The following is a 23,628-nucleotide window of genomic DNA, read 5'->3' as shown; positions in this document are numbered from 1 at the left end:
CCCCAGATTGAAAGTGAGGGGGTGGAAAACCATTTACCATGCTAATGGACACCAAAAGAAAGCTGGGGTGGCAATCCTTATATCAGACAAATTAGATTTTAAACCAAAGACTGTAATAAGAGATGAGGAAGGACACTATATCCTACTTAAAGGATCTATCCAACAAGAAGATCTAACAATTGTAAATATCTATGCCCCTAAGATGGGAGTGGCCAATTATATAAGGCAATTAATAATGAAAGCAAAGAAACACATTGACAACAATACAATAATAGTGGGGGACTTTAACACCCCCCTCACTGAAATGGACAGATCATCTAAGCAAAAGATCAACAAGGAAATAAAAACTTTAAATGACACAATGGACCAAATGGACTTCACAGACATATTCAGAACATTCCATCCCAAAGCAACAGAATACACATTCTTCTCCAATGCCCATGGAACATTCTCCAGAATAGATCACATCCTAGGTCACAAATCAGGTCTCACCAAGTACCAAAAGATTGGGATCATTCTCTGCATATTTGCAGACCACAGTGCTTTGAAGCTAGAACTCAATCACAAGAGGAAAGTTGGAAAGAACTCAAATCCATGGAGGCTAAAGAGCATCCTACTAAAGAATGAATGGGTCAAACAAGATATTAAAGAAGAATTTAAAAAATTCATGGAAACAAATGAAAATGAAAACACAACTATTCAAAATCTTTGGGATACAGCAAAGGCAGTCCTAAGAGGAAAATATATAGCAATACAAGCCTTTCTCAAGAAACAAGAAAGGTCTCAAATACACAACCGAACCCTACACCTAAAGGACCTAGAGAAAAAAACAGCAAATAAAGCCTAAACTCGGCAGGAGAAGAGAAATAATAAAGATCAGAGCAGAAATCAATGAACTAGAAACCAAAAGAACAGTAGAACAGATCAATGAAACTAGGAGCTGGTTCTTTGAAAGAATTAACAAGATTGATAAACCCCTGGCCAGACTTATCAAAAAGAAAAGAGAAAGGACCCAAATCAACAAAATCATGAATGAAAGAGGAGAAATCACAACCAACACCAAAGATATACAAACAATTATAAGAACATATTATGAGCAACTATATGCTAGCAAATTAGATAACTTGGAAGAAATGGATGCATTCCTAGAGATATATCAACTACCAAAACTGAACTAGGAAGAAATAGAAAACCTGAACAGACCTATAACCACAAAGGAAATTGAAGCAGTCATCAAAAATCTCCCAACAACAAAAGCCCAGGGCCAGATGGCTTCCCAGGGGAATTCTACCAAACATTTAAAGAAGGATTAATACCTATTCTTCTGAAACTGCTACAAAAAATAGAAATGGAAGGAAAACTTCCAAACTCATTTTATGAGGCCACCATTACCTTGATCCCAAAACCAGACAAAGACCCCCTCAAAAAGGAGAATTACAGACCAATATCCTTGATGAACATGGTTGCAAAAATTCTCACCAAAATACTAGCCAGTAGGATCTGACAGACATTAAAAGGATTATTCACCACAACCAAGTGGGATTTATCCCTGGGCTGCAAGGTTGGTTCAACATCTGCAAATCAATGTGATACAATACATTAATGAAAAAAGAACAGGAACTATATGTCCTCTCAATAGATGCAGAAAAAGCATTTGACAAAATACAGCATCTTTCTTGATCAAAACTCTTCAGAGTATAGGAATAGAAGTACATTCCTCAATATCATAAAAGCCATCTATGAAAAACCCACAGTGAATATCATTCTCAATGGGGAAAAACTAAGAGCTTTCCCCCTAAGGTCAGGAATGCAGCAGAGATGTCCACTATCACCACTGCTATTCAACATAATAGTAGAAGTCCTAGCCACAGCAATCAGGCAACAAAAAGAAATAAAAGGCATCCAAATTGGCAAAGAATAAGTCAAACTCTCACTCTTTGCAGAGGATATGATACTTTATGTGGAAAACCCAAAAGACTCCACCAAAACTGCTAGAACTCATACAGGAAGTCAGTAAAGTGGCAGGATATAAAATCAATGCACAGAAATCAGTGGCATTCTTATACACCAACAATAAGACAGAAGAAAGAGAAATTAAGGACTTGACCCCATTTACAATCGCACCCAAAACCATAAGATACCTAGGAATAAATCTAACCAAAGAGACAAAGGATCTGTACTCAGAAAATGATAAAATACTCATGAAAGACATTGAGGAAGACACAAAGAAATCGAAAAACGTTCCATGCTCATGGATTGGAAGAACAAATATTGTGAAGATGTCAATGCTTAGAGCAATCTACACATTCAATGCAATCCCTATCAAAATACCATTCACTTTTTTCAAAGAAATGGAACGAATAATCCTAAAATTTCTATTGAACCAGAAAAGACCCCGAATAGCCAGAGGAATGTTGAAGAAGAAAAGCAAAGCTGGCGTCTTCACAATTCCAGACTTCAATCTCTTTTACAAAGCTGTCATCATCAAGACAGTATGGTGCTGGCACAAAAACAGACACAGATCAATGGAACAGAATAGAGACCAGAAATGGACTATCACCTCTATGGTCAACAAATCTTCGACAAAGCAGGAAAGAATGTCCAATGGAAAAAAGACAGTCTCTTCAACAAACGGTGTTGGGAAAATTGGACAGCCACATGCAGAAGAATGAAACTGGACTGTTTCCTTACACCACACACAAAAATAGACTCCAAATGGTTGAAAGACCTCAATGTGAGACAGGAGTCCATCAAAATCCTAAAGGAGAACACAGGCAGCAACCTCTTCGACCTCAGCCACAGCAACTTTTTCCTAGAAACATCGCCAAAGGCCAGGGAAACAAGGGCAAAAATGAACTATTGGGACTTCATCAAGATAAAAAGCTTTTGCACAGCAAAAGAAACAGTCAACAAAATCAAAAGACAACCGACAGAATGGGAGAAGATATTTGCAAATGACATATCAGATAAAGGTCTACTATCCAAAATCGATAAAGAACATATCAAACTCAACACCCAAAGAACAAATGATCCAATCAAGAAATGGGCAGAAGACATGAACAGACATTTCTGCAAAGAAGACATCCAAATGGCCAACAGACACATGAAAAAGTGCTCAACATCGCTCGGCATCAGGGAAATCCAAATCAAAACCTCAATGAGATACCATCTCACACCAGTCAGAATGGCTAAAATTAACAAGTCTGGAAATGACAGATGTTGGCAGGGATGTGGAGAAAGGGGAACCCTCCCACACTGTTGGTGGGAATGCAAGCTGGTGCAACCTCTCTGGAAAACATTTTGGAGGTTCCTCAAAAAGTTGAAAATAGAGCTACCATATGGTCCAGCAATTGCACTATTGGGTATTTACCCCAAAGATACAAATGTAGGGATCTGAAGGGGTACATGCACCCCGATGTTTATAGCAGCAATGTCCACAATAGCCAAACTGTGGAAAGAGCCAAGATGTCCATCGACAGATGAATGGATAAAGAAGATGTGGTGTATATATATACAATGGAATATTATGCAGCCATCAAAAGGAATGAGATCTTGCCATTTGTAATGACATGGATGGAATTGGACGGTGTTATGCTGAGTGAAATAAGTCAATCAGAGAAAGACATGTATCATATGATCTCACTGATATGAGAAATTCTTAATCTCAGGAAACAAACTGAGGGTTGCTGGAGTGGGGGGTGGGGTGGGAGGGATGGGGTGGCTGGGTGATAGACATTGGGGAGGGTATGTGCCATGGTGAGCGCTGTGAATTGTGCAAGACTGTTGAATCACAGATCTGTACCTCTGAAACAAATAATGCAATATATGTTAAGAAAAAAAAAAGAGGAAAGCAGGAGGGGAAGAATGAAGGGGGGGAAATCGGAGGGGGAGACGAACCATGAGAGACTATGGACTCTGAGAAACAAACTGAGGGTTCTAGAGGGGAGGGGGTGGGAGGATGGGTTAGCCTGGTGATGGGTATTAAAGAAGGCAGGTATTGAATGGAGCACTGGGTGTTATGCACAAACAATGAATCATGGAACACTACATCAAAAACTAATGATGTAAAGTATGGTGATTAACATAAAAAATTTTAAAAAAAGAAATTATAGTACAAGTAAATAAAAATGGAAGAATTATCAGCCTTATTGTCACCATAAAATTTTAAAATGCTATCACATTTACTTGAAATCTTCATCAATGTGTTCCAATGTGTGACCATATCTTCTTACACATCCTTCAGTCAGTCTGAAAAGCCTCTGTGGGATAAAATGAATACTTTTCAATTTGAGGAAAATACAAACAAATCCACTATATTATCTATTAGTGATGTATAAAATTCTAATGGTTCAGAAAATTTGTAATTATCTAACTTTCTTCTAATTTAAATTTTCTTTCTATTATGCTCAATAAAATACAACAAATGCCTTATAGAGAGTTTAGGAATTTATAAATGACTACGAATAGATTAAAAACACAAAAAAATGAAGAAGTTTAAACACAAGAGGAATTTTGAAATGTTTTCTTTAATAAAATATTTTGCTCCCGAACACATAAAATTAAATGATTTATGTTTTACAAAAGATGTCATTTTGGAATAAATATTAAAGTTTTTTCTCTTGCCTACCTCCTAATCTCCACCCACACTTACACTGAAACCATGACCCATAGGGTTAATGAGGTTAAAAGTGTCACTAGCAAGACACCCACCAACCCCCCCTTTTCACAAGACTCTTAAACTTATCTTTTAGAGACAAACAACAAGAAGAGCTCCAGCTGACCTAAACCAGTTTAAGTTTGACTACCAAATCACACCTATGCAGATGGACCATGGATTGTACACAGTTACTTCTACCTCATTCTGTTAGGAGTTTCACCCAAAAAGGAGCACGAGCTTCATTAACGCAATATAGAATGCATGTGTATGCATGTTTCTTTTTTTATTATTATTATGTTATGTTAATCACCATACATTACATCATTAGTTTTTGATGTAGTGTTCCATGATTCATTGTTTGTGCATAACACCCAGTGCTCCATGCAGAACGTGCCCTCTTTAATGCCCATCACCAGGCTAACCCATCCTCCCACCCCCTCCCCTCTAGAACCCTCAGTTTGTTTTCCAGAGTCCACAGTTTCTCATGGTTCATCTCCCCCTCCGATTTCCCCCCCTTCACTCTTGCCCTCCTGCTATCTTCTTCTTATTTTTTTTAACATATAATGTATTATTTGTTTCAGAGGTACAGATCTGTGATTCAACAGTCTTACACAATGCATGTTTTCTATGTACACCTGGGCAACCTTATGCTGACCTTAACGTGCAATGACAAAACTCCCCTCTCTCAATATTCATCCTAACTCTAAATAAAAGAAACCCATTCATTCACATTTGGAGAATCACAGTTTGGAAGATATTCCCCATGACCTCCTTATTTGCTGCAAATAACTTCCTTTGTGAAACACCCCCACCTGGTGTAGTCTCTACCTAGAACTCACCAAGGAACAAACTCACTCAGTTCAGTTACACCATCACTTATTTCTCTGTCTAAATTGGAAACCCAGGGAAGATTCTGTGCATATTTTTCTCAACAGTCAGTAAAAATGTCAAGTACAAGAATACCCAGTTATTTCATGTGACAATCCAATCCCTATGATAATAATCTATAGAAGATGAAATCCTGAAGGAAATTCAGACCACATTAAATTAATGTAATCCATTATGTGAAAGTAATGCATCTATATGATGTATGGATAAATAAAGATATAGATAATGAAGCTCATTACATCACTTAAGATTATTGGTTTTTCCTACTAGATTTTTACATTCTAGGGGAAACATCTTTTTTCATCTTCAACATTTAACCATAAAATTTAGCAAAATGTTGACCTACTAAGTGTTCTTAAATGGTAACAGAAGGAATAGGCTTGCTTCCTGCCATAGATTTTATACTGCACCATCTGGCTCCCCCTTTCAGGACTGAAGAGGTTATTCAGGGAGCTGTAGGTAAAATAATCTGAGAGGTGGATGCACATGGGTGTCGCCCTATCAGAAAATGGCCTCCTCTGAGGAGAATCACCTCACCCAAGGTCAAGCTCCCTTCCTGGGAATAATTCTGATGCCAGTGTTTTGTTACTATTTTTGTACCTGACTATTATCTTTTAATCATTTATTCATGTTTTACCACAGAGAACTTTGGTCTGTGAAACAGAACTGGGATTAACCCTAAAACAGAAAGTTTGCATTCAAGAAAAAAAAAAAAAAAAAAAACATGGGAAAGAGGTAAAAGCATATTCAATGTTTCACATCACACTTTATTAAATATTTTACATACTGACAATAAAAAAAGGACATTTGGCCTTTAGGTTTTATTTAATATTATTATTAAGAAAAGTAAGGTATAATTCTCCACTGTCCACAAAGTGACCTAGAAGCCAGTCAAATTCTCCTATAAATATACCAGAGAAGGTATTTTTTTAAGGGTTTTAATACTAAAAGTTAATATCTAAGGATAGTTTAACTGAAATTATTAAAGAAATTACTAATAAATATCAAATAATGTTACCTTTTCTTTTGGATACTTAGAATATTTTTTGTTCTTATAATATTTTATTACTATAATTATCCTAGATTTTAAACAAATTGCTAAGGTATTTTACTGTTTATTGGAAAGCTAATACACACAATTCTATGACCTTCACCACTTTACAAAGTAAACAAAGGGGAAATGGCTTCAAAATTGCTTTGTATTAGATGTTACTATAGGTAAGAGTGGTTCTATATTAACACCCTTCTATGATCAACCAATGTATCTGACTTAGATTGCCATCTACATCTTGATAGTATCATGCAAAATGGATTCTGTTTTGTAAATTAGTTAATTGGCAGGCAGATTTTGCAGAGGTCCAAAAAATAAAAGCAAAAGGGGGAGGGATGGATTATAGACCAATTCATAGAACATATCCTTGGAGAAGGAAAACCAAGGGTTATATTAGTGGACATGGAAAAAGAAGAGATGAAATCACAATACCCAGATTCTCAGCCCACCAATACAGAGATAATTCAATTGCATTCAAATGATTACTAGCTCCCATGCAAGGCAAAACAAATATTCAAAGTAGAAAAGGAATTATTAGAAGAAATGATTCATCAATTAAAATAACCACTTTGATACAGTATTAAAGTTAATTCAACTTAATCTCCTTTAACCATTTAAAATTTTGAAGTAGATTGCATTTCAAGACAATGCTTCATTTTTTCAAATCTACTTTAATAAATTACAAATGCACTCTTAATTTGCATGTATATGCTCTCTCATTTTAAAGCACTTAAGACATATTTAGCAACAGTAAGTAGAATAAATATGTGAAATTAATATGGTTAGGCCACTGTCACTAACTTTGTTGTAGAATGAGCAGGAAAAGGCAGCTCAATCCTTTCACTTTGAATGAGCTAGATAAAAACATGGCAAGGCTATGTTTGAAATTAGCCCATATTGTACTATAAACATATCTAAAATGTTTTAACATCTATATAAGGCTAATTTTTTTCTTTATCAGCAAAATATTTAAACATTTAATTAGATATTTTGAATATCATATTTTTGGTTTGCTTCTATTGGGTTAAAGTAGGAGACAAATGATTCAGCTTTCCAAAATTAAAAGATTTTACCAGACCACCTTGCTATTTTCCCCAGTGAAACCATAAGAAATAGTACCTTTAATAAAGTAGTAAACTGTGCTTTGAAGAGAAAAATAGAAGAGCATCAGGTCACTTTGGTAAAGAAACACATGAACTTTCAGCTTCAGAATTATATTTCTGGTAAAAATAAATTCAAAGCAATTTGGGGATTCCTCTTTCTGGAGAGAAGAAACTAAATTAATTTAGTAAATCATTCTCTGAAATACCCTGCAAAGTTTAATTCACAAAATATATACAAAATAGGATACTAACTAGGTATGTGTATATTAAAAAATATAATAATTGTGATTTTTGCTATCTCTACAAAATACTATGCATGTGTTAGATCAATATAATACAAATGACAGTCTCTGAGGACACTTCCACTTATTATTTACATTTTAACACTAAATTTAATCTCAAAATTATATAGATATAACATATCCTTTTGTTGGTTTCATTAAAACTTAAAAAGTATGATCTGTTAGGGGCGCCTGGGTGGCTCAGTTGGTTAAGCGACTGCCTTCGGCTCAGGTCATGATCCTGGAGTCCTGGGATCGAGTCCCGCATCGGGCTCCCTGCTCGGCGGGGGGTCTGCTTCTCCCTCTGACCCTCTTCCCTCTCGTGCTCTCTGTCTCTCATTCTCTCTCTCTCAAATAAATAAATAAAATCTTTAAAAAAAAAAGTATGATCTGTTAAATAAATACTGCAAACAAATATGTATCATTAAGTTTACATGTAACACACTGAAGCTGCTATTCCTCTTATACACATAACATACAAACATATCAAAACAACCTTGAACATACTTTTTGATATTACTATTAGTCAAGTTTCACTGTTTAGAACATTATTCTCAAATATCTAATAAGCTATAATACCCAGCTGTTCTTCTTCTCTCATACTGTGTTCTTACAGGACTTATACATAAGGAATCCCCAAATTATATAAATTATTATTAAGATCCAGATATGGTGAAATTCTGACTTGAAAGGTAAACTGTAACTCTGGATCATACAGTGTTTCATATTTTTCCTTTGTAATGCCTACCAAAACAAGCATCAGTGCAATGTAATATTGACTAGACCTAAAACCTGATAAGCAATACAAAATTTGTACATGCTACATATTTTCAACAAAACTCAGTGGTTGAGAATCTAGAATGTACCACTAAGTGGATTTTCCCCATGTATGACCTGAAAGTACAAGATGGATCTGGAGAGGAAGACAATTAGAAAAGATAGGGGGAAGTTTTACTTTGAATCGCAAATGTGTAATTTATACCTGATCTTTACTACGCATTTTAAGGAATGAGAAAGAAACTGAAGAGATATACACTGCTCAAATGCAATTTTAAGAAAGTGATGATGAATTAGAAGACTCAAGATAGTAAAATGTAAATTTTCTGCAATTTAATCTATAATTCAACACAATCCCAGTAAAAATCCCAGCAATATTTTTTGTAGGAGTTGACAAACTGATTCTAAGGTTCATATGGAAATGCAAAGAAACTAAAATAGCCAAATTAATTTTGGAAGAAAAAGAACAATGTCGGGAAGCGCACATTACCTAATTTCGGATTTAATGTAAAGTTAGATTCAAGAGAATGTGGCATTGACAACAGATTAGGTTCCAACAAATATGTAAATGGTGGCTGATGGAAAATGAGTTCCACACTTTCAGAGGCACACTTACAGATAAGCAACAAGGGAAGGTAAAAGTGAATCCTAGCCACTAGAGCAGAGTCAGAGACATCAGTATGTACTTACGTTTAGCTTAGTATGTATACAGATGGTTCCATAAACAGATATACATATGTGTGTAGATATGGGTTAGTATATCATGGAGCTCTTCCTGCTTAAGAACCTACAAACAATGAAATCCCACAAGCAGGGCACCCATCACCAGGTATCGGTTTCTAAATACTATTAATCAGTAAAAGGAATTACAGATCTTTGGAGAAATGACTGATTCTAAAGATGGAACAAAGGAAAAATAGGGTAAGCACAGAGCATCTTATAATGCCAGAAAGTAAGAAAGTGCTCAAAAAATATAAAGATTGGGGCATGTCAAAGGCACACAGGAGCTAACCTGAAAAACCTCCCAATGGCCAAAACTGTAACAATTTACAGCAAAACAAATAAAGTAGCATTTGATCATAACTGAAGTATAAAGTTAATATCCATGAGCCCATGCTGTTATAAACGATTTAATAATTGAGAGAGAAATAAATGGGAGGGAAGAAGACAAATCTTCACAGAAAAATTTCAAATACTCCCTTTCCAGGAGATTTAATGCCACCTAGAGTGGGCTGGACTTGGTGATTTTGTAGAAGAACACAGAATGGAAGGCAGAAAATTGTAACTTTACAGTAGAAACACCTGGCAAATGCTATATTAACCAAGTGATAAGGTTATTATCCCCAGTGATGTCATGTAGATAACATGTATCCTTGGTAAGATTAGATTTCACCTTTGGAACCACCATTCTAGAAACCCATAACTCCAGTCTGAACATGAGAAAAACATAAAACCAAAATTGAGAGGCATTTTACACACAACCTGACCACAAGAAAAGACTGCAAGTGTCACAGATAAAAGGAAACATGATGACTAAATGTCATGTTGTATTCTCAATTAAACCCATTTTAAGAAGGATATTGATGGAAGAAGTGATGAAATTCTAATAGAATCTGGAGATTCTTTATTAGCAATGTATCAGTGTTCACTAGTTTGGTGTTGACTGTGGTAACATAAGATGATTATATTAAAGGAAACTAGGTGAGGAGTGTAAGGAAACTCTGTACTACATCTGCCCTTTTCTATAAATCTAAAATTATTATAAAATAAACAACTTATTTTTTTAAGTTACATTTAAGAAATACTCTTGTGCAACAATATGTAACACTTAGCCCTATCAGTCATTTGAAGAAAATAGAAGATATAATATCTATCAATAATTTTGCAAAAGATCATAACAAAGATCTTTTTGTTTACCTAATATTTAAATGTTTTGTTGAGTGGTTATTGTCTTGTTAAAATTTTGTTTTAATTCTACTTACATAGTAGTAATATTTCTTTTTTCAAAAAGCAAAAATTTGCTGCTAATGGCTGTAACCAATTAGCTTATATTATTCAAATACTACATTGGACAGAAAGGAAAATAAACTTGTACTGTATTTAGTGTATAAAGGAAGTCAGTAATACAAAACTGACTCAATTTTTATAATCAAATAAGTCATAAAGAATATTTTGAAAAATGTAATACCACGATTATTTTTAAGAAAAAGTATACTTCATAGATGACAATATTGTGTTCCCAATGTTAACATTTTCTTAACACTCAACTCTTTTCCATATTTTGAATGCTGAATTATTTAAGCTTGTTTTTTGGATCTTGATGCTAATTAATGGCTTTCTGAGGCTTACATGACATAAAGGTTCTTGAGAGAGTTTGGGATGATTTTGTGTTTATCTACATGTGCATATTCTTGAAGACAAAGGAAAACCAACAAAGAGTTAACAATGCCTATTAGTTTTATTATTACCTAGTAATAAAAAAATGTGGGGTTTTTTTAGATATTTCAAATTATTTCAGAATTTAGATAACAGCCATTAAGTGCTTAGCACAGTACTGACTTCTTACAAAGTGTTCAGTAATCTGGGTGAATTAGTATCTAAAAATTGGAGAAAGTAGTTTCTAAGGTGAAGCATAATCATATTGAAGACTGGAAGAACTATGTTGAATATGAAAGATCAAAAAATTAGTAAAATTTTTAGAAATCAGGAACATATGCTGTGTGATGAAAAAATTATTTTATTATTTATTTATTTATTTATTGGTGTAGTGTTCCATGATTCATTGTTTGTGTATAATACCCATGCTCCATTCAATACATGTCCTCTTTAATACCCATCACCAGGCTAACCCATCCCCCCACCCCCACCCCTCTAGAACCCTCAGTTTGTTTCTCAGAGTCCATAGTCTCTCATGGTTCGTCTCCCCCTCCAATTTCCCCCCCTTCATTTTTCCCTTCCTACTATCTTCTCCATCTTCTTCTTTTTAATATATAATGTGTTATTTGTTTCAGAGGTACAAGTCTGTGATTCATCAGTCTTACACAATTCACAGTGCTCACCATAACACATACCCTCCCCAATGTCTATCACCCAGCCACCCCATCCTTCCCACCTGCCCCACCACTCCAGCAAACCGCAGTTTGTTTCCTGAGATTAAGAATGCCTCATATCAGTGAGATCATATGATACATGTCTTTCTCTGATTGACTTATTTCACTTAGCATAATATCCTTGGTTCTATCCACATCGTTGCAAATGGCAGGATTTCGTTTTGTTTTTGATGGCTGCATAATATTCCATTGTGTGTATGTATATATATATATATATATATATATATATACCACATCTTCTTTATCCATTCATCTGTCGATGGACATCTTGACTCTTTCCATAGTTTGGCTATTGTGGACATTGCTGCTATAAACATTGGGGTGCATGTACCCCTTCAGATCATTACATATTTATCTTTGGGGTAAATACCCATAATGCAATTGCTGGGTTGTAGGGTAGCTCTATTTTCAACTTTTTGAGGAACCTCCATACTGTTTTCCAGAGTGGCTGCACCAGCTTGCATTCCCACCAACAGTATAGGAGGGTTCCCCTTTCTCTGCATCCTCACCTACATCTGTCATTTCCTGACTTGTTAATTTTAGCCATTCTGACTGGTGTGAGGTGGTATCTCATTGAGGGTATGTGCTCTGGTGAGTGCTGTGAATTGTGTAAGACTGTTGAATCACAGATGTGTACCTCTGAAACAAATAATACATTATATGTTAAAAAAGAAGAAGAAGAAGAAGATAGCAGGAAGGGAAAAATGAAGGGGAGAAATCAGAGGGGGAGATGAACCATGAAAGACTATGGACTCTGAGAAACAAACTGAGAATCTAGAGGGGAGGGGTGGGGGAATGTGTTAGCCTGGTGATGGGTATTAAAGGCACGTTCTGCATGAAGCACTGGGTGTTATACTCAAACAATGAATCATGGAACACTACATCAAAAACTAATGATGTAATGTATGGTGATTAACATAACATAATAAAAGAAAAAAGAAAAGAAAAGAAAAGAAAAGAAAAGAAAAGAAAAACATAAGACATATCTCAACTAAGGAATATTAAAAAAAAAAAAAAAAACCTAGCTAGTATTCCTCAAAACTATCAAGATCATCAAAAACAAGGAAAATTTGTAACAGCCAAGGGGAGCTTAAGAAGATAGGACAACTAACTGTGTGAACTAACTGAATGGGATCCTGGAATAGAAAATCTGAGTAAATTATGGATTTTAATTAATAAAAATATATCAGTATTGGTTTATGAGTTATAACAAATGTATAATACCAATATAACATGTTAATATAGGGAAATTGAGTGCAGAGTATTTGGGAACTCTGTACAATCTTTGCATTTTTTCTGTACATTTAAAACTATTAGAAAAAATAAAGAGTATTTAAAAATTTAAAATCAGCATGTATGTTTCTATAAAATAAAATCTTACTGGGTTTCTGATCTGGATTGACTTAAATTTACAGATCAATATGGGGAGAAGAGAAATCATAACCTTATTGAGGCTTCCAATCCAGGAACATGGTAGAGTTATCAACTTATTTGTCTTCTTTAATTTCTCTCATTAGCTTATAATTTTCAGTGTACAGATGGTGCATATCCCTTCGTACACATACACTATTCACTTAATGTGATACTATCACCGAACCAACATGAGTTTGCTCCTTGGTGAGTCATAGATAGAAAGAATACCACTTGAGTTTTCACACAAAGAAAACTTTATTTGCAGCAGATAAGGAGATCATGGGGAGTAACTTCCAAAGTCCTGACTCCCTGAGCAAGAGTGAATAGATTCCTTGTTTGTTTTTTTTTAGAGTTAGGATGAATATTTAAAAAGGGGATCCTTGTCACTATATTTAGAGGTGAGCAGATGGTCACACATGTACCTTAAAGAAAGATGCCTATGTATACATTGCATGTTATGTAAATGAGGCTTGTGTTCCTCATTGGGTGGATATTTTAATATTATAATGAGGTAAAAGTAATTATCAATACTAAAATCACTTGTTAGTTTTAGGAGGATTCAGGGGAAACATTGCAATTTTCTATGTTGACAATTATATCATTTTGCAAATAGATACAGTTTTGCTTTTCCACTCCAATCTGTATGATAGTTTTCTTTCTTGCCTATTGAACTGAAATGGCCTCAATTAGGATAGTGAAGAGGAGTGGTGAGTGCAAATATCCTTGCCTTGTCACCAATGTTAAGCGGAAAGCACTCAGTCTCAGACTGTGAAGTATATTGTTACGTAGTTTTTTTTTTTTATGACCTTATCATGTTGAAGAAAATCTTATTTATTCCTAGATTACTGAGATTATTTATCATTAAATGATGTCGAATTCTGTGGTGCTTTATCTGCATCTATTATAGCTATCATGTGGTTTTCCTTCTTTAGTCTACCAGTAAGGTAAATCACAGCAATTCATTAATCTTGCATATGTGGAATAAACTTCACTCCATCATCATGCATAATCTTTTCAACAAATTGCTCTATGCAATTTTATGTGTGACTATTTGTTAAGGATTTTTGTCTATGTTTTGTGCATACGGGCTGAGATTTCTTGTGTATCTGGTTTCTATATCTGAATAACACTGGTCTCACAGAATGAGTTGGAACATGTTCTATTCTCTTCTGTTTCCTGGAAGAGTTTTGTTTCTTGGGGTTTTTTTTTTCCGATTTTAATTTTATTCTTTATTCCCTAAGTAGTTAGTTGAATTCAGCAGTGAAGCCATCTGGGGTTGCCTCTGGAATTGTTTAACTACAAATTGAATATCTTATTTTAGATATACAAACTTCAGGTTATAAAATTCTTCTTGAATGTGCTTTAAAAGATCACTTTTTCAAGAAATTAATGTCTTCTAGGTTTTAGAATTTATTGGCAAACAATTCTTCATAATATTCCCTTATGATTGTCAGTAAATCCTTTCATGTCTGTAATAATGTTGTTCTTCCATTCTTCGTTTTGGTAATTTATGACTATTCTTTTTCTTGATCAGTTTGGCTAGAGGTTTATCAATGTTGTTGGTCTTTTCAAAACTTCCTGTTACATTTGTTTTATTATTTCCCAATTCACTGATTTCTGCTCTTTTTATGATTTCCCCCCTTTACTTGATTTGGGCTTAATTTCCTTTTCTTATTCTAGTTTCTCAAGGGAAGTTGAGATGATCGATGAGAAAAGTTTCTTCAAATGTTATACATTAATGTTATACATTTCCCTATAAATACTGATTTAACTGCATTCCATGCATTTTGATCTCTTTTTGATTTACTTTCATTCAATTCAAATATTAAAGAGGGCACGTAAACCTTCAACCCTCTCCATGGAGCACTGGGTGTCGTACGCAAACAATGAATCATAGAACACTACATCAAAAACTAATGATGTAATGTATGGTGATTATCATAACATAACTTTAAAAATTTTTTTAAAAATTTTTTAATATTCAAAATTTTTCCTCTAACCAAACAACTGCAAAGATATTTTTAAACTTTCTTCATGATTTTATCTGACCTATGCATTATCTCGAAGAGTATTGTTTAGTTTTCAAATACTTGGAAATTTAAAAATATTTTTCTGTTATTTGTTTTAGATTTAACCCCTAAGGCCATAGACTATGTGATTTCAATTTTTAAAAATTTGTTAATATTTCTTTTATGGACTAAATATGGTTAAAATATTTTAATGTTTGATGTACTTTTGACAGAATGGGCATTCTGCTATTGTTGACTGGGGAACAGTTGACTGGTTTTATTAAAATATAATCAAGTTTAAGTTTGCAAGGTTAAGATGTAGAGAATAATGATTTTGTTTATACATATTGTGAAATGATTACCACAATAAGTTTAGTTAACATCCATCATCTCATACAGATACTAAAAAAAAAAAAAATTAAAATAGAGGTTTTTTTTAATCATGATGAGAATTCTTTGCATCTACTCTCTTAACAGCCTTCATATATACCATACAGCACTGTTAACTATAGTCATCATGCTGTACATTACATACATAGTACTTATTTATCTTACAAATGGAAGTTTGTAACTTTTGACCACCTTCCTTCAATTTCTCCTCCCTTCACCTCATCTCTGGTGTTTCTGTTTTTTGTTTTTTGTTTGTTTCTTTGTTTCATTGAAGTCATCCTAATGAGTATGAGGTGATACCTTGCTGTAGCTTGGAGTTTCATTTCCCTAATGACTAGTGATGTTGAGCATCTTTTCACATCCCTGTTGGGCATTTGTATATACTCCCTTGAGAAATGTCTGTTCAAATTCTCTGCCCATTTTTTAAAGATTTTATTTATTTATTTTAAAGAGAGAGAAAGAAAGAGAGTGGGGGAAGGAGCAGAGGGAGAGGGACAAGCAAAGCCCGACATGGGGCTCCATCCCACGACCCTGAGATCATGACCTGAGCCAAAATCAAGACTCAGACATTTAACCAACTGAGCCACCCAGGAGCCCCTGCCAATTTTTAAATCAGGATATTTATTTCCATTGTTTTTGTTGAGTTGTAGGAATGCTCTATATATTCTGGATATAAATTTTTATCAGATATAAACCTGCAGCCCTCTCCATTCTGTAAGTTGTCTTTTCATTCTGTTGATGGTATCTTTTAATGCACAGGATTTTTCAGTTTTGACACAGTCCATTAATTTAACTCTTCTGTCTATGCTTTAGTGTCATATATAAGAAATCATTGCCAAATCTAATATCATGAGGACTCTTCCCCTCAGTTTTCTCCTAAGATTTTTATGATGGTGTGTCTTACATTTATGTGTCTGATCCATTTTGAATTAGTTTTGTATGTGGTATAAAGTCAGGGTCAAATTTCATTTTTTGCATGTGAATAGCCAGTTTTTCCCACACTTCTTGTTGAAGAAATTGTCCTTTCCTCCATCAAATGGTCTTGGCACTCTTGTTAAAAATCATTTGATCATATATGCAAAGGTTTATTTCTGGGCTCTCTATTCTATAACATTGGCCTGTATGTCCGTTTTTATGCCAGTAGCATCCTACAGACAGAACAAAACTTCAAATGGTTTGACCTATGATGGGTGAACTTAATGATTTTAGACTTTATAATGGTTAAAAAGTGATATGCATTCAGTAGAAACTATACTTCGAATTTTGAATTTCCATCTTTTCCCAAGCCACAGTATGTGGTACCACCATGCTCTCATGATGCTGGACAGTGGCACGAGTCACACCTCCCAAAGCCATGTGACCACAAAGGTAAACAACTGATGCACTTTCAACTATTCAGAACCCATACAACCTTCACTTTTCACTTTCAGAACTGTATTTAATACATTACATGAGATATTCAACACTTTATTATAATAGAGGCTTTGTGTTAGATGATTTTGCCTAACTGTAGGCTAATGTAAGTGTTCTAAGCATGTTTAAGGTAAGTTAGGCACAGCTTTGAGTTCAGTAGGTTAGGTGTATTAAGTACATTTTCACCTTGCAATATTTTCAACTTACAATGAGTTTGTTGAGACATAACTGTCATAAGTTCAGGAAGGTCTGTATTTTGATAATTGTAACATCATAAGAAGTTTTCAAATAAGGAAGTGTGAGGCCTTCAACTTTATTATTTTCAAGATTGTTTTCACTATCGATGGTCCCTTGAGATTCTGTGTGTTATCTAGAAGAAAGTTCTATGTGCAACTGAGAAAAATGTGTATTGTCTTGTGGCTAGAGTGTTCTCTACATGTCTGCTAGGTGTGATTGGTCTATAGTGTTGTTCAAGACTTTTATTTTTTTTACTGATCTTTTGTTTGATTTCTCTGCAAGTCAGGTCCAGTGCTGATGAACTCCCTTAGCTTTTCTTTGAATGGGAAAGTCTGTCTCTCCCTCATTTTTGAGGATGGCTTTCCCAGATAGATTATTCTTGTTTGGCATTTTTTTCTGTCATCTATTTGAATATATCCTCCCATTTTCTTTCTGGCCTGTAAAGTTTTTGCTGAAAAATCTGCTAATAGCCTAATAGGAGTTCATTTGTATGTTACAAAGTAAACATACAAGAACAACAACAACAACAAAAAGCCATGTACAGATTCAACACAATCCCTGTCAAAATTCCAATAACATTATTCACATAGAGAAGGTAATCCCAAAATCTGTATGAAACCACAAAAGACCTTGAATAGACAAGAGAACACTGAGAATGAAGAACAAAACTAGAGGCATCCCAATTTCTGATTCTAAACTATACTACAAAGCTATAGCAATCAAAACAGTATAGTACTGGCATAGTAATAGACAGACAAATGGAATAGAATCAAGAGCCCAGAAATAAAGTCATACATATACAGCCAACTAATATTAACAAGCCAAGAAAACTCACTGGAAAAAGGATAATCTCTTCAACAAACGGTGTTAGGAAAACTGGATAAGCATGTGCAGAATAGTGAAATTGGACCCTATCTTAAAGACCCTATCTTAGTCACAAAAATCAGCTCAAATAGGGCACTTGGGTGGCTTAGTAGGTTAAGCATCTGCCTTTGGCTCAGGTCATGATCTCAGGGTCCTGGGATCCAGTCCCACATTGGGCTCTCTGCTCAGCAGAGAGCCTCCTTCTCCCTCTCCCTCTCCCTCTATCCTCTCCCTCTCTCTCTCAAATAAATAAATAAAATCTTTTTAAAAATTAGCTCAAAATGAATTAAAGACAAACATAAGATCTGAAACCATGAAACTCTGTGAAGGAAACATAGAGTAAAAATTCCTGGCACTGGTCTTGGCGACATTTTTTTTTTCCAGAAATGACACCAAAAGCACAAGAAACAAAGGTAAAAAAAAAAATACATTGAAATTATAATTCCTATGACCCGTGAATATGACCTCATTTGGAAAGAAAATTTTCACAGATGTAATCAAGTTAAAATGAGGTCCTTAGGGAGGGGCCTAATCAAATATGATGAGTCTCCTTATAAAAAAAAAAAAGGACATTTGAACAGTGACACAGAAGAAAAATGCCACATGATGACAAAGGCAAAGATGGTAGTGATACAGACAAACCAAGAAACAAAAGGATTGCTCACATTAGACAGAAACTGGGAAGAGGCAAGGAAAGACTTACTCAAACAAGTAAAAAAAAAAAAGAAAAAAAGATTATCAAATGGAGCTTGGTCTTGCTACCTTGATTTTAAACTTCTAGCCTCCACAACTATGAAAAAATGAATATATATTGTTCAAAGACACCCAGGTTATGGTACTTGTCATGCCAGCAGAAGGAATAAATATACCACCCATGTAACCAGCACCCAGATTATTATGCTCACTGTTATCAGCACCTGAAAAATGCCCCTTGGACATTGTTTCTTCCAAGAATAACTGCATCATGGTAAATACTATTCATTCCCCATTATTATTCCTTTTAGGAATAAATCCACACAGCAGGAACTTTTGTCCTAATTTCTAGTAGCAGAGATTAAATTTAGCTGGTGTTGACCTTTACAAATAAATGGAATAGTAGAAGGATGAGCTATTTTGTGCCTGGATTCTTGTACTCAAAATTAGATTTGTGATGATTAGATTTGAATGTTGCTGTGTGGAGATGGTAGGTGTACAACCTGTACTGAAAATTACATGTCTATTAAAATTTAACGTACTCACCTTTTTTTTTAAAGATTTATTTATTTATTTATTTATTTATTTACTCAGAATATGAGCAGCAGGAGGGGTAGAGGGAGAGAGACAAGAAGAGAGAATTTCCAACAGTTTCCCCATTGAGCATGGATGCCATTCCAAGGCGGGGCTCAATCCCAGGACCCTGAGATCATGACCTGAGCTCAAATCAAGAGTCGGGGGCTTAACTGACTGAGTCACCCAGGCATCTCAATGCACACAGCTTGACACAGAAATTCCACTGCTAGAGATATACCCTACATATATGCTCTATGGCAAATGATATTGTATTAAATGTTATTCATTCCAGCATTTTTCTATAATTGTAAAATTTGGGGACAAAGCTAATTATCCATTGGAAATAAAACTAGTAAATAAAATTTTTGGTACATCTGTTTAGGGTAACATTTAGTGATGCAGCTCCTATGTACTGATTTGGAACAAACTGCATGATATATTTTTTAAACAAAAACATTAGGAAGCAATACTATTGTTTGTACCTATGTAACATTTTGTTTAGCAGATAGCATGTATATGGTTGGACTTCCCTAGAAAATCTCTGGAATACTATCTAAACTAGTTACATGTTTGCCTATGACAGGGGAACTACATGAATAGGGAACGAGATGGGTTAAGAGGATTTGTTCATCACTTTGTTACTCATATTTTGAACAATGTGAATGTATGAATTACCTATTTATATCAAAATCATTTAATTATTTTTTAAATGTAAAATCTTACACCCAATCAATATGAATTTGTTTCACATTCTCTGATGGATTGGTTCTTGAAATTTCTAAGCAATAAACTTATCTCTGGATGCATAATTTTACTATTTATAAAACTTACTGTTTTATCCTTGCTGAGAGATATTTGAAAGATCATAGTCCTTCATAAGTCATGCATAGTTCACTAATTAGAGTGAATATCCCCAGTTTTTTTTTTCTAAATAGCTATTAAGGAGTAAAAATATTAAAACTTTGATCAGAGTAATTCTATTGATTATCAGGGTTGGTGAACTCCACTTCACAAATGTAATGAAACTGTCTACCACATCAGCAGTAAAAATATTTGATGACGTGAAGTGTCCACAATTTAGATGAGATAAACAGTATTGGAAATTCCTGCATCAGAAAATATATTTATTTTTTTAAAGATTTTATTTATTTATTTATTTGAGAGAGAGAGAAACAGCATGAGAGGGGAGAGGGTCAGAGGGAGAAGCAGGCTCCCTGTTGAGCCAGGAGCCCGATGTGGCACTCGATCCCAGGACTCCGGGATCGTGACCTGAGCCGAAGGCAGTTGCTTAACCAACTGAGCCACCCAGGGGCCCAGAAAATATATTTATTTTAGAAAGTCATTTCTTGGGCATATTTACCCCAAATTTAAAATGTAAGTGCACATCACATCATGTGTCCTCATACCAAAAACTAATGATATACTCTATGTTGGGTAATTAAATTTAAATAAAAATAAATAAATAAATAATAAAAATTCACAGTAAAACATAAGTGTCCATTATTTCAATGGACATACAAATCTTGTGACAGACATATAGCTGTAAGATTATAAAGTGTAATTGTATCTAAAACTAATGGAAATGTTGCCAGTGGACATTTGGAGATAGGGAAGAAGTAGAAAGACTAGTATAGACTGGGATGTATGCATGGATGAGACATGTGCACTTGAAAAATTCATTTTCTAAGACTTCTGACACTTCTAAGAAGTGACAAATATAATAAATTCATTATGTGGCACACTATAACTACATATAAAAATATTCCCAGTTTCCAGTGATTCAGATTAATATACACAGAGTATGCATTTCCAATGCTAGCCTCACTTTAATCACAAAAGGTGCTTATACGCATTTAAAACAGAGTGCACTTTCCCCACTCAGCCTAATGTCTTTCACACTAAACGAAACATTAAAATTTTGTGAATTTGGGCACTGAGAATGAGGTACATGGATTTTACATTGGAAGTTATACAGAAAAAATATATATATTTAGTTTTAATTTTCCTCCAAATATTCATGAATGTAATGGAGGAAGTAACAATTTCAAATAATAAAACTGTCGGTGAGAACTCACCAACCTTTAAATTCTGCTGTTATTTCAGTAGCACTTCTTTTACAGGGATTCCATTACCCTACTTGCTCCTTCATGGTTTTATTTCTGTCTCTGAAGCACTTTTCTCATGATATTTTCTAGTTATCTTCATCTCCCCGTTATCTTATCATTATCTTAAACACTTGGGTGTCCAAGGGCTCAGGCCTTAGATTTCCTGAGAATCACTCCTACCCTCTTACTTATCACACTATCTGTGCACTGCTGTGTACAACATCTGCATCTCCAACAGAGACCTCTCATGGGAACTTCATAATCATGTGACACCCCTATACACAGCTAAATATTGAATAGATTTATTAAAATTGTATCTAATACTGAATTCCAAATATGCCATATTAACATTAAAGGCAGCATCATTCTTACATTTTTTGGACCAAAAATCTTGGAGCCATCCCTGATTTGTCTGTCTTTTACACATCTTTGAAAAAAGTGTAGAATCTGGCCACTTTACACCAGCACCAACCCTACCAGTCTTCATCAAGTCACCACATCTCACCTGGATGACTCCAACAGACTGTTAAGTAGATTCCTGTATCCTAATATATACTCCCTCCACCCTCCACAAGAGAACACACACCATCTAATCTCAAGGGTGTCCAGAAGGAGTCTCTAAAACAGGAAGCCTGCTTTTGTCACTCCTCTGCTCAAAACCCTCTGATAGCTTCTCATTGCCCTCATGAAAAAATCCAAGTTCTTACACTTTTCTGATGTCCTACACACTCTCACCATCATTAACTCTCTGACCTACATCTCTCCCCCCTTGTTCACTTTGCTTCAGCACTGCAGGGTCTCTTGCTATTTCCTCAAGCATGCCAAATATACTTCTATCTCAGAGTCTTTACACCAGCTGTTTCTACTGTTAGGATGTTGTCTTATCAGGTAATCCAAACGGCTGGCTCATTTAAAATACTGTACAAACATCATTTCTCAAGGACCCTGTCCTTAACCACCCCATTTAAAATAGTGAAATCTCTTCTAACGTTCACACAAAAAACACTTTTTGATGTAGCAATAAGTAAAAGACTTCATATCACTTCATAGAATTTATCTTCCTCTAATGTGCCATATAATTTACTTGGCATATTTGATTTGTTGTCACTCATCCCCATGGGCAATAATATGCCTGCATTACATGTAATGTCCATAAAAGCAGGATACTGTTACATGTTTTATTCATCACTGTAGCTTCAATGGCTACAATAGTGCCTGATACATTGTGGGCAATCAATAAACAGCATGTTAATAGCCTATGTTTCTCATACTGTTCCCCATGTTACTTACATTTAGTTATAACAGATCATTTTTCTTTATTTTCCAAAGTAGTTTCATAGACATCAACCAACAAATCTATGTGATTTACTGATAAGACAGGACTACCAGGAATTATATGGACTTGTGCAAAATAATAGCAAGAAAGATATTAACAACCATATTAAAGATGCAAGATTACTAAATTATTTACATGGAAAAAGCTCTTTTCTTTTAGTTCTTGAATGGACCAAGTAAATAGGAACATATTTCATTGACAGAACTGGGTTTAGATACAACTTTTCTTTCCTCATTATATTTTTACCATTCCTAAGCCATACCTGTGGACAAGTTAGTATCATAGATCACACAAGATAAAGATATAAAAGCAAAATAGTATTTTACAGTGTTTAGAATGACCCTCTATTAAAAAACATGGGAATAAATAATGCTCTTTGGGTCTATTTGAGGTCTGAGATTTGCATTTGCTTGCCTATCTTAGAAAGGAGATCAAATGGAACTTAAGATATTCCCTAAGTCCCAAATGATATTTTCCTTTTCTTGTTCTATGATCTACCCATCAGTTATTGAATAGGAAAGAGAGTGGGAAAATTTTGAAATGAAAACTTAACAGGTTCCCAGAAAGCACTGAGCCATCCAGCTACTTCCAAGGATGTTTACCTCCTACTTTATATAATCCAAACCAATAATTGTATTTGATTTTGATTGAATGAAGATCTGTGGGACAAGTAGAATTTAGTTTTATTCATAACATCAGTGAAACACCTTACCCACAGAGTACTC

The sequence above is a fragment of the Neomonachus schauinslandi genome, chromosome 5 (genome assembly GCF_002201575.2).
Source record: "Neomonachus schauinslandi chromosome 5, ASM220157v2, whole genome shotgun sequence".
Lineage (NCBI taxonomy): Eukaryota > Metazoa > Chordata > Mammalia > Carnivora > Phocidae > Neomonachus > Neomonachus schauinslandi.
This window is presented reverse-complemented; position numbering follows the sequence as displayed.